The sequence below is a fragment of the Sminthopsis crassicaudata genome, chromosome 2, assembly GCF_048593235.1.
Source record: "Sminthopsis crassicaudata isolate SCR6 chromosome 2, ASM4859323v1, whole genome shotgun sequence".
Classification (NCBI taxonomy): Eukaryota; Metazoa; Chordata; class Mammalia; order Dasyuromorphia; family Dasyuridae; genus Sminthopsis; species Sminthopsis crassicaudata.
The window spans coordinates 194,095,369-194,105,793 of record NC_133618.1 but is presented as its reverse complement, the minus strand read 5'-3'; the positions used below and the strand labels follow the sequence as shown (position 1 = coordinate 194,105,793).

The 10,425-nt window shown below is 36.9% G+C and overlaps 1 protein-coding gene and 1 long non-coding RNA gene across 32 annotated transcripts in view; one reads left to right on the top strand and one right to left on the bottom strand.

The window, feature by feature from the left end:
* Positions 1-10,425, top strand: part of MYT1L (myelin transcription factor 1 like) — a 693,632-nt gene that overhangs the window by 372,953 nt on the left and 310,254 nt on the right. The gene's annotated exons all lie outside the window — the stretch shown is intronic.
* Positions 1-10,425, bottom strand: part of LOC141555290 (uncharacterized) — an 86,649-nt gene that overhangs the window by 22,116 nt on the left and 54,108 nt on the right. Inside the window, exons 3-4 of one of the 2 annotated variants that reach the window (XR_012486140.1) lie at positions 8,497-8,624; positions 5,557-5,911 (exon numbers count right to left, since the gene is read on the bottom strand). This is a non-coding gene — a long non-coding RNA (uncharacterized LOC141555290). Of the gene's footprint in view, positions 1-5,556; positions 5,912-8,496; positions 8,625-10,425 lie in introns of those variants that run through there. The other variant, XR_012486141.1, reaches the window with a different exon arrangement.

The window sequence follows — 10,425 nt, the reverse complement described above, 5'->3', positions numbered from 1 at the left end:
GGAAAAGTTTCAATCTTACATGGGTGAAGGAAATACACTCATGAAATCACAGATTCTCAAAGTACAGAAGGGTGATATTTTATGTCTAATTTAATCTTTGTGTATGTATCATCACTTCTATTTATTATACATGAGAAGTTGTGTGGTTTTTTTTTTTCATTTTGATAAACTCTACTGCACCTAACATTGTGCCTTTTACATAATAGAAACTTAATAAAAGTTTGTTGAATGACTAGAGTAATGGATGGAATAAATGAATGCTTGTTCCTCTGTTCCACATCTAGTTCTATAACTTTACATAACATCCCTTTTCGTTTGAAGATTACATTTCCCTTCTGGGAGTATCTTCAACAGCAAAGGGTATATTCTAATGTTGATTCAGTGCCCATGGGACTAGGAAGATTAATTAATTCATTGCTGTATAGAACTTGGAGATTCTCAGATAGAAGGTGGAATGGAAGAGCAGCAGATGATTATTAAAGTATTAAATCCATGCTCTGCCGCTAAATATAAGGCAGCTGAATTCTCACCAACTGTTCAAGAGAAAACGTAATTCCTACACATCTAGCCCCAGGGAAAAATGAAAGAAGAGCAGTTATAATGCACTGAGCTGGCTTTCAAATATGTTTATTTTTATTTTAAAAGTTCAGCGAGGCTATGCATTGTTGAGTCGGGCCTTCTTCACAGTTTGGTATTATTTATAAGATAAGTTTGGTGCAGAGATACAAGAGGGGGAAAAAAGCTTTTTCAATCTCTTAGTGATATAGGTTGAATCCCCAAAGGATGAAATAAGGAGATGTGCTTAACCCATATTTCTTGAACTAACACGTATATTAAGCAATTTATATGGGAATAACTTCAGCCACCTCTTAAAAGGCACTAGTCTCTGGGGTGGCATGTAGCAGCTCTTCAACTGAGTACATGGCAATAGGGCCTTGCAAGCTTCAGCCAGCCCAGAGCATTTTACATTAAAAAAAAAAAAAAAAATGGAAGAAGCATATCAGGTAGGCAGAATTTAATTACCCTCTTTGGCAACCAGCCAGGCCAGCAGGGTTAGCATCTACTTTCCTGGAAGAGTTACCCTGTGATTCTGAGTACTTGCAATCAAGCTAAAACTGGGTAGAGTGAGTGGGAGGGAAAACCGCCTCCTCTGTGTCATCAGTGCCTACGGATGCCAACTCTGCTGAATATTGACATGCCTGTGAATTTGACTTGTCCTGAGGACCTTGAGCAGGTCATCTCCAGGAGACAATCAATTACCCTAGTCAACATTCCAGAGCAGATATAAAGTGTTTGTTAAAGATAATTTGGGTCTTCTGAAATATCAAATACTTCATGCTAATTAATAACTAGCTTTTATCTAATAGCTTGCATTTTTGTTAACATTTAAAGTTGCAAAGCATTTTATGTATCATTTTATGTGATTCTTACAACAGCCCTAGAAGGTATTTCTTATTATCATCCCCATTTTACAGATGAGGAAAGTTGTCAAGAGTGCTAATTGACTAACCCAGAGTTCTTTAATTAGTGAATGTCTGAGCCAGAATTAATCTCATTCCAGATTCCCAGTCCAGCACTCTCAGCATTGCACCACCTAACTGCCTAATTATTGCTCCCTTCTTACTCTGTCCCATGACTGTTTAGCCTTCTCCACCCTTATCTCATTTAATCAATCAGCACCAACTTTTAAGTAAAACATTGTGTTTCATGCATCCTTAGGCAGTGCCTACTATGAGCACAGCATGCTACTAAATTGGGGACATAGAGAAACCAAAGTCCAAGAGTTTACCAATAAGAGACTAAGTTTGGCTAATGGAGAACTTAGTGGCTTGTGAGCCCTAGAGTAAAGACAATCAGAGCAGTCACTAAGAAAGGCAGTTTGAATCATTGGTGTTGGGCATGGAGAGTGGGTGGATGTGACTAAAAAAGGAAAATCCTCTGCTTGTGGATTTCCAGAGGTATTTGCCTGTGTGACACACTTCGCCAGGGTAGTCCTGAGCATGGACTCTTGGGGTCAGTTGGGTGGTGGCTGTTTTAGGAGTTAAGGCTGTAAATGGGACAATGCAGGAACCTTGTCTGGAACACTACCTGGTATTGGATGTACCTGACATACCCTAAGGAGACATCCAGGAGACAGGTTGTGACAAAAGAGCCTTGTCTGCTTTATATGACTGAGTAAATATTTCTGACCTCTTCTTGCCTCTTTTCCCTGTTGCCTCTGAGAGAAAAAAGAATAGGCTTAGGGGGAAGTCAGTAGCTCTAGAGTTTGGAGAGAGCTGGAGATCACCACAACCAAGAAAAGCAACAAAATTCTCCTGATGCCAGGAATAGTGATTTCAGACTGTGTGGCTTAATTGTAGGTAGGTAGGAAACTACTGCAGTAGGCAGATCATACTAAAAATAGCAATCAGAGACAAGGCAATTTGCAAAGTGAGCAGATGTCTTCTACTGGTTACAAGTGGAACTTACAACAGCATGAATGTTTCCACATAAATCCATCTTTGTTGATGGAGGAAGATCTTAAAGTCCATTCTCTAAATGACAGGAATCTCTCTTTACAGAATATAGTGATTATATATCAAAAATATTAATAAATATGTTGACAACTGTGCTCCTTTGTAAATTCATTTCAAATTAACAAACATCTAATAAGAATTTATTTCATGCAAAGTAGTACTAGGTTAAAAAAAAAAATGAGATAAGATATAGACCCTACTGGAAAAAGACAATTATGGAGGTTTTGTTTTCTAAATATACTCACTGCCTTTCAAAGAGAAATTTATTAGTCTTTAGTAAGTACCTAAAAGGCACTGCTACTCTAGATACATACTCTTTTCCCTTTTCCCCATTCTCATTTACTAACAATATTTATACAGTGCTTACTATTTCCAAAGTACTTTATTGTCTCATATATTCTCAAGGTTCTGTATTTGTGTCCTATTGAATTCATGCATGGGACTGATCCACTCAGGTAGCTATGATGGGGGGAACCCTGAACTCTGACTTTGGGGGGGGAGCCATGGGGTAAACTCTTGAGAAACTAACCTCTGGGATTGGCCAGCCTGATTTCATTATGTTATCTTAGTGGGACTAGCTATATCCTCTATTCAGTTGAGTCCAGGACCACTCCTATTTAGCCCGAATTTAAATACTCATTTAGCTGAAGATCTATACCTGATACCTCTATTGAGATAAAAATTACTCCAGGACCACTCTCTTCTCAGCGTTAACCCCTCTTTATCTCTCTGTGAGGATTTCTCTATACCCCTTGTTTATCTCTCTCTGCCAGGATTTCTCTGCTAGGTCTTTCCTTCTCTGTCAAGACCTTGCCACCAAAGAAGTTAGCCTTCTAGCAAAAGCTGACTTCTTATCCAACAATAAACTTTCTTTTTTGCCAGTCTAACTTTTCGGGTTCATGAATCACATTGAACTCTGTGCCCACCAGAAGAGGTTCCCACAACTCTTTGTACTGCCACTAATTGCATCAGCTATGACAGTAGATATTCTTATAGGAAGACAAAAATACACACCTTTTCTGGGATTTCTAGCAAAGAAATCTCAGAGGGCAATAGATTTGTTCATTTTATGAAGGCTACTGATACACTATATACCCGATCAGTTTCAGGACTCCACTATATGCTAATTTTATTGTGTTGAGCTTGGTTAGAATTAGGACTAGTCTTCTTCCTTCCAGAGCTATTATTACCTTTATTAGTTAGGTCTTCCAGAGCCAGCTTTACCTTTATAAAGTAGCATTCTTTTCTAGATAGTCAGATATCCTTCATTCCAGAATTAGTCTAACCGAGTCCATAAAACCAACCTAAGACAGACATCTTGGAGTCAAAAAGTATACATTTGAGACAATCTAAATGATAGAAACAACTTGAAGCCATGATATGGTATCCCGGAAATTACAATCACATTATTCCCTCCTCAAATAGTATTCCTGAAATTATAATCACATAAGAATCAAACTCTGCACTATCACTTATCCTTTCATTGGAGTGGGAATGATTCTAAGGAAATATATACTGCTCAATAGGGATGAATGTTAAAGGATTCAACTTTTTCTTTTTTTTAACTTCAAGGACTTAGCCATCATATTAGAATAATTAATTTTGGTTTCATTGGATAGTTTGGAGAAGACACGAAACTATCAGTGAATACTACATAAAATGGGACCTCATTGTACTTATGGTAGAACATATCTTCTGAAGTAATTCCATATTTCATTTTTTAAAAATATATTTCAATATGTGTATATAGTCAAGTCTGGAATTTTTAAGAATGATTAAAACAGAAATAAATTAGGGCTGAGACCACATATTTCCCAGGAAACTCAAAGGGAATTTTTATAGCTGAGTTTTAATTTCAGAACCTACAAAAAAGGGCTTGGGGGGAGAGAGATCCTGGCAGATTCTTAACAATGATGATAGCATTAGCTGATGCTTTAATATAACACATTTGTAAATGCCTCCACTAGGCCAGAGGGCCCTTGATGTAGCAGCAGCAGCAAAAGCAGCAGCAGCAGCATGGAATGCAATTTTTCCCATGCCCTTGGAAGTTATTTTGGCTTCATGAAGTAATATTCCCTTCCAAAATCATATGCAGCTATTTTCTGTGTGCAGTGTTTATGTGCAAGTCTCAGGCTGAAAATTTGCTATAAATATTTTATGGAATACGTTTTGGAATTCTTTCATTTGTTCTTTTGGAAGGCATTGTCTGCTGTAGTTTTCATTGTTAGCAAAATATACCCACCTCCTGTTCCTCCATTGAATAATACCACAGCTGCAGTAAATAGGAATCTCAGGTCCTGTTTAATTTATGGTAATGATGTTAGTTGTGCTGTGATTCATATTTTTCATGTTTCTCTTATTAATTTATCATTTAATTGTTCCAAATTTCAAAATACTATAAGCTATTTATAATATATGCCTTTCAAGAAGACCTCCATAATATTCAGTTGCATGTGAGCAGCAGTTACATCCTGTGAAAGCATGAGATTTATTGAAAGTGTTTCTTTCAGTGGGTAAAGCCCCTTAGCTATGAGATAATAATAAAGCTAAAGTCATTTCCTACTGTCTTTTGTCAACAGGGTAAGAAGCCTGTTTTAAATGATATTCTCATTCTGCACATTTTTTTTTTTTGCATTACTTCCCAGATTTCCTTATTTTTTTCTGTATCTCCAGCACAAAGTATTTTTGGCCATTGTTTAAGACTATCCCTTTGTTGGCCTGAACTTTTCTCAGTTTTTTCTTCAGAATTCCTTGCTTTCATGTAGCAACTTTTTTTCTAAAGGATACGAAATAACCTGTGTCTATCAGATTGGGGTATTTGTTTTTAAAACTATAGATAGAATCACAGAATGTCAAGAGGTAGAAGAGTCTTTATAAGCCATCTAATTCGTAGTAGACCTGAATAAGAATCATTTCTATAATATTCTGGATACCCATCCCCCTTGAGGCATCCCATTCCACTTCAAGAAAAGTTTTCATACATTAACTTCACAATTATCTCTTTTCAATTTTCACCCCAAGTTCTTCCATATGGGCTTAAACAGAACAAACTCTCCTTCTTCCATGGGTAAATAAACACTTTAATGCTAGAAAATGAGTATCACAAACTTAATTTTCAAAGTTGTTGCACACATCTCATATATCAGGAAATTATCTAACCAAAAGGAATGGAACTTCTTGGGAGAGGCTCACCCATCATGTAATGATTATGGCAAAGATAGGAGGCCAAAGCAAAAAAAAAAAAAGTATATTAGGATGGTAAGGAATACTGCTTCGCTGACAGCAGCTTCAGTTTCTTAGAATCCAGAATGGTTTATTACTTTTTAGGTCTGCTTAGAATACACAAGCAATCAGGAACATTCTGTTGTAATTCTGTTGCAAAAGTGGCACTTTTTCTATGACAAAGAGAAGAGAAAAGAAAATTATACAAGGAATTTATAAGGGAAACTTCTAGGGGAAGTGTTTGCCATGCAGCTTACAGTTATCAGAATGAGACATTCCCCATTCAAACACACAACACAAGGAGAGGGACTAAATAGTTCTTACAACTTTGAAAGAGATTCTTTTAAACAAAACTGGTTAAGATACCAGTTCCAACAAGGCTTCAAGTATTTCTTATACAAAGTCAACAAATAATTGTTACAACAGTAGATAACATCAAGTACTTTGCCATGTCTTTGCATAGTCTATTATATTTCATTTCTCCTTTAATAATAGTGAAGAAATTTATACTGTCAGGTGACTAGTGAATTTCTACATTGTTAGTCCATCAAGGGAGCAACTGATAGCACAGCAGATGGAGTGCCAGTCCTAGAGTTAGGAAAATGAGTCTTCCTGAATTCAATCTTGCCTCAATTACTAGCTGTGTCAATCTGAGCAAGTCATTAGATCCAGTTTGCCTCAGTTACCTCATCTGTAAAATAAGCTGCAAAAGGAAATGGCAAATAACTCCAGTACCTCTGGAATACCATGAAGACCTCAAAAAAGGGTCACAGAGTCAGACACGAATAAAGAACAACTGAACAACCACAAAATTAGCACTTCTTCAATATATCATGAAACAAATGTGGTTTCTATTTTTCCCCACATACACATATATTAAGATGTGCCCCAATTACTTGCCTTCCAGGGGAGGGGAGGAGGAAAATTTGGAATACAAGATTTACAAGTTTCAATGTCGAAAAATATCCATGCAAATGTTTTGAAAATAAAAAAGCTTTAATTAAAAAAAAAGTACCCAGCCCCCTTCCCCCCCAAAAAGTGGCCATGAATATCACAGGGCAGGTAACATCAACATCATTTTTGACAGATGATAAAATTGAGACAGACAATCTTCCCTCAATTCCTCCAGGTAGAATCTGTATAGTGCAATGAAAAGAATGACTAAAAAACCAAGAAACTAGGACTCTGGGTCTATTCCTTATACCTTTGTGACTTTGCTCAATCTCAGCTCTCTTCCTCTGTCAAGTAGGTGCTTTCCTAAACAATATCTAAATCTTGTAATCCCTAATGATTTGAACCTACACCTTCTATATCAGTTTCCTCTTCTTATATATGTACAAGTTGTGGATCCCCCCCCACACACACACACACACACTCTTTTTTGTAGGTAAGAAACTGGAATTATTATTGTGAATTGGGACTTGAAATCCACATGCTTCAATTCTAGCACAGTTGATTTCTAGTGGTTTTGGTCAAAACTAACAGACAACGAAGACTTTAATTAAGTAAGAAGCATCAATCAGTCACAGGCCCAGCTTACAGTGACCTCAAAAGCTATCTACTCAGCTCTTTCATTTTACAGATAATGACAATAAGGTATTGGGGTGCCAAGTGGCAGTTATTTCCTAGGCCAGATCTAAAGCCAATTTCTCTGATTTCAAAGTCACTGTAAATTAGAAATACAAAGCACAAAATAATCCACAAAAAGTGTTCCCTTCAAGATGAAAAAGAAAAAAAAATTTGAGAGAGGGTAAAAGTTTAAGGAATCAAATTCCTCCAGCTTTCAGAAGTATAGAAGCATAAAAGCAAGGGACCTAGCATTAGAAGTTCCATCTCTGACACTTATTGGCAATAAGAACTTGGATATTTTACTTACTCACTGTATGCCTTGGCTTTCCTAACTAAAGTAATTGGAATAATATTTGAGTTGGCTTTGAGGTCATAGCCTTGTTGTGAGTTTCAAATGATATAATACGTGTGAAAAACCACTTTGTAAATCTGAATGTGCCAAATAAACATGAGTTATTAGTAAGTCAAGCTACTATCTACACAGTTGTATCCTAGAACCAGTTGTGAGAATGAATGCATTGGAGATTTAGGGGGTCAGATTCTTCAACATATAGTTATAATTGACTTGATTTAAAATTATAATGGATTCTTTAAAGCATGAGTCAATTTTTTTTTTTTTGCTCAGAATTGTGCTGCTTTCTGTTACTCTAGAAATGTTTGCATGAAAATATAGCAGCAGCAAAAGGAAATCTGCAGCAAAATCCATAATAGCTTGTCTGAAAGCCTTCAACATGTCAGCAGAGGAATAAAGGGAATATCAACCTACTGGACCAAAACTAGGAACTCATATGCTCTTCAAAATTTCCTGAAACATTTTGTGCCCCATTTAATGCAATTGTATAAAACTTGGAACTAAAAATTTGGGTCAAAATTCGAACTCTGCTGTTTACCAGCCATGTGTTCGACTTTGGACAAGGTATTATGGTATAGTAAGTGACATGAAGACTGGATTTGGAGTCAGAAGACCTCAGTTCAAATACTGCCTTACCACACATTTGCATGTTTAACCATAGACAAAGCATTTGACTTTTCTAGACCTTAATTTTTTTATCTGTAGCATAGAGATATTAATACTTATACTGAAAGAGTTTGGCTAAAGGATTATACTAACAATTTATTACTGAAAGCATTGGTATGTTACTTATAAAATGCAGCATTTAATCTGTAATATGGTAATATGAGGACTTACCTTTAAGATTTAAAAACAGTTTTCCTCATAGTGATGAGAGATAGGAAAGGGGGAACCCTGTTTGGTTGGCGCATAGATAGTCCTATGACGGCAATGTCCCCCATAAATGAATTTATAGGCCCAAAAACCTAGATTGATAAAAAAAAAAAAAAAAAAAAGGTTTATTGTAGGGATTTAGAAATAAAGTTTAAGGTAGAAAGATGCCAGGGTCAAAGGTGGTTGTTGGGCGGGCAGGAACCCTTACATGGCTGGAAGGATATCATGTTTGCGGGGAAGGGCTCCTGCAAAGAGAGAGCTCCAGTTTGGCTCTTTTATACCTAAAAGGGGACTTTTGGATGAAGTCCCAAGCTCCTGGTGGGCTTTCAGCCAGGGTCAGCATTGAATAGAATTTAATGGCTTTAACTGCGGGGGTTGGGAAAAACTCGTTAGTTCAGATCTGGTGGGAGATGGGGAAAGCCCAGTGATCAGGATTTGTAAATCAAAAGTCAGCCATGGGGGTTTGGGAATCAGAAATGAGTCTTAAAGGGATTTCAACCCCCATCAATAGCAATTCCTTATAACAAATTGATACAATTATCATTATTCCCATTTTACAGATGGAGAAACTGAAATTCACATAGATAGTAAATATAAAAACCAAGACCCCTGCAACTTAGGTCCAATGTTCTTTCCACAGGACCATACTCCCTTCCAGATACCTTAGTGATTTTCCTTTTCATAAATTGGGGAACCAAAATCATAGCATCATTTTGGATAATTTGTTCTTGTAAAATAAATGAAGGTCATTCATTTTCAGACTACCCACATTAATAGACACCTTCTCCCATCCTGTCCTGCCAGCCACTTCAGGTGCCCTATCACTCTAGTCTCCTCTCACATAGTTTTGTGTCTTTTCACATGCTATCTCCTATTATTCAAGAAATGTTATACCTTTCTCTTAACTCTGAAATTTCCCATGGTTTTGTAGAAGCAGTGACATAGCCAAGAGCATATTTCTAATTTGGAGTTACACCTGTGGATAGAACTATGATTTCACTGGTGATAAGAAACTCCCTTTACCAATGGAGATTCATATCTGTTCTGTAATTTCTATATTTTCTTGGGGCCTCGAAAGCTTTAGTAACTGCTCAGGATCACACAACTAACATCAGTTCAGAGGTTCATGCCTAGATCTTGAATGTGAAATCTGTTCTCTCTAGCTGAAACAATGGCCAGAAAGTGTGCTTTTGAAGGAAGTATGATGCCAGCCAAAAAATGCTGCCTTTGGATTAAAAAAAAAAAGTATGCTCCTTGAGGACAGGGACCATATCCCAATTAAACTTTACAGATCCTCCATCCCACCCTGGTCCCAAAAACAATTTCGCTGTTAATGCCACTTATATGACCATGGGAAAGGTGATACAATTTTCTGAGGCTATCCCTCCATTTTCATAATAAGGATAATAATGTCTGTACTTTGTGGCACCTCTAAAAATGTGAATTATTCTGATCATTTTCTCTATCCTATATCCCATGACTTTGAGGGTAAAACATGGTTAATCAGTAATATAATTTATAACAAAAGAATTAATATGACCTTTGCAATGACCTTCTTGGATCAGATTTTGAAACTCCCACCTAGCTTGACTAAAGCATTTGTAACTTAAGATGACATTATCAAGTTAAATAGTCTGAGAGGGATCTGGGTGGGGAAGCTTTTTCAGCAGCCTTTAAATCACACAAAGAATGCAACTTCATGCATAACCATTTATGCATGGAGGATCTCCTCTATTTTCAAGAATCTTATCTGCTAAATCTATTACAAGAAGGAAGGAAGGGAGAGAAGGAGAAAAGGAAGAAAGAAAAAAGGAGAGGAGGGAAGGAAGGAGGGAAGGAAGGAAGGGAAGGAAGGAAGGAAGGAAGGAAGGAAGGAAGGAAGGAAGGAAGGAA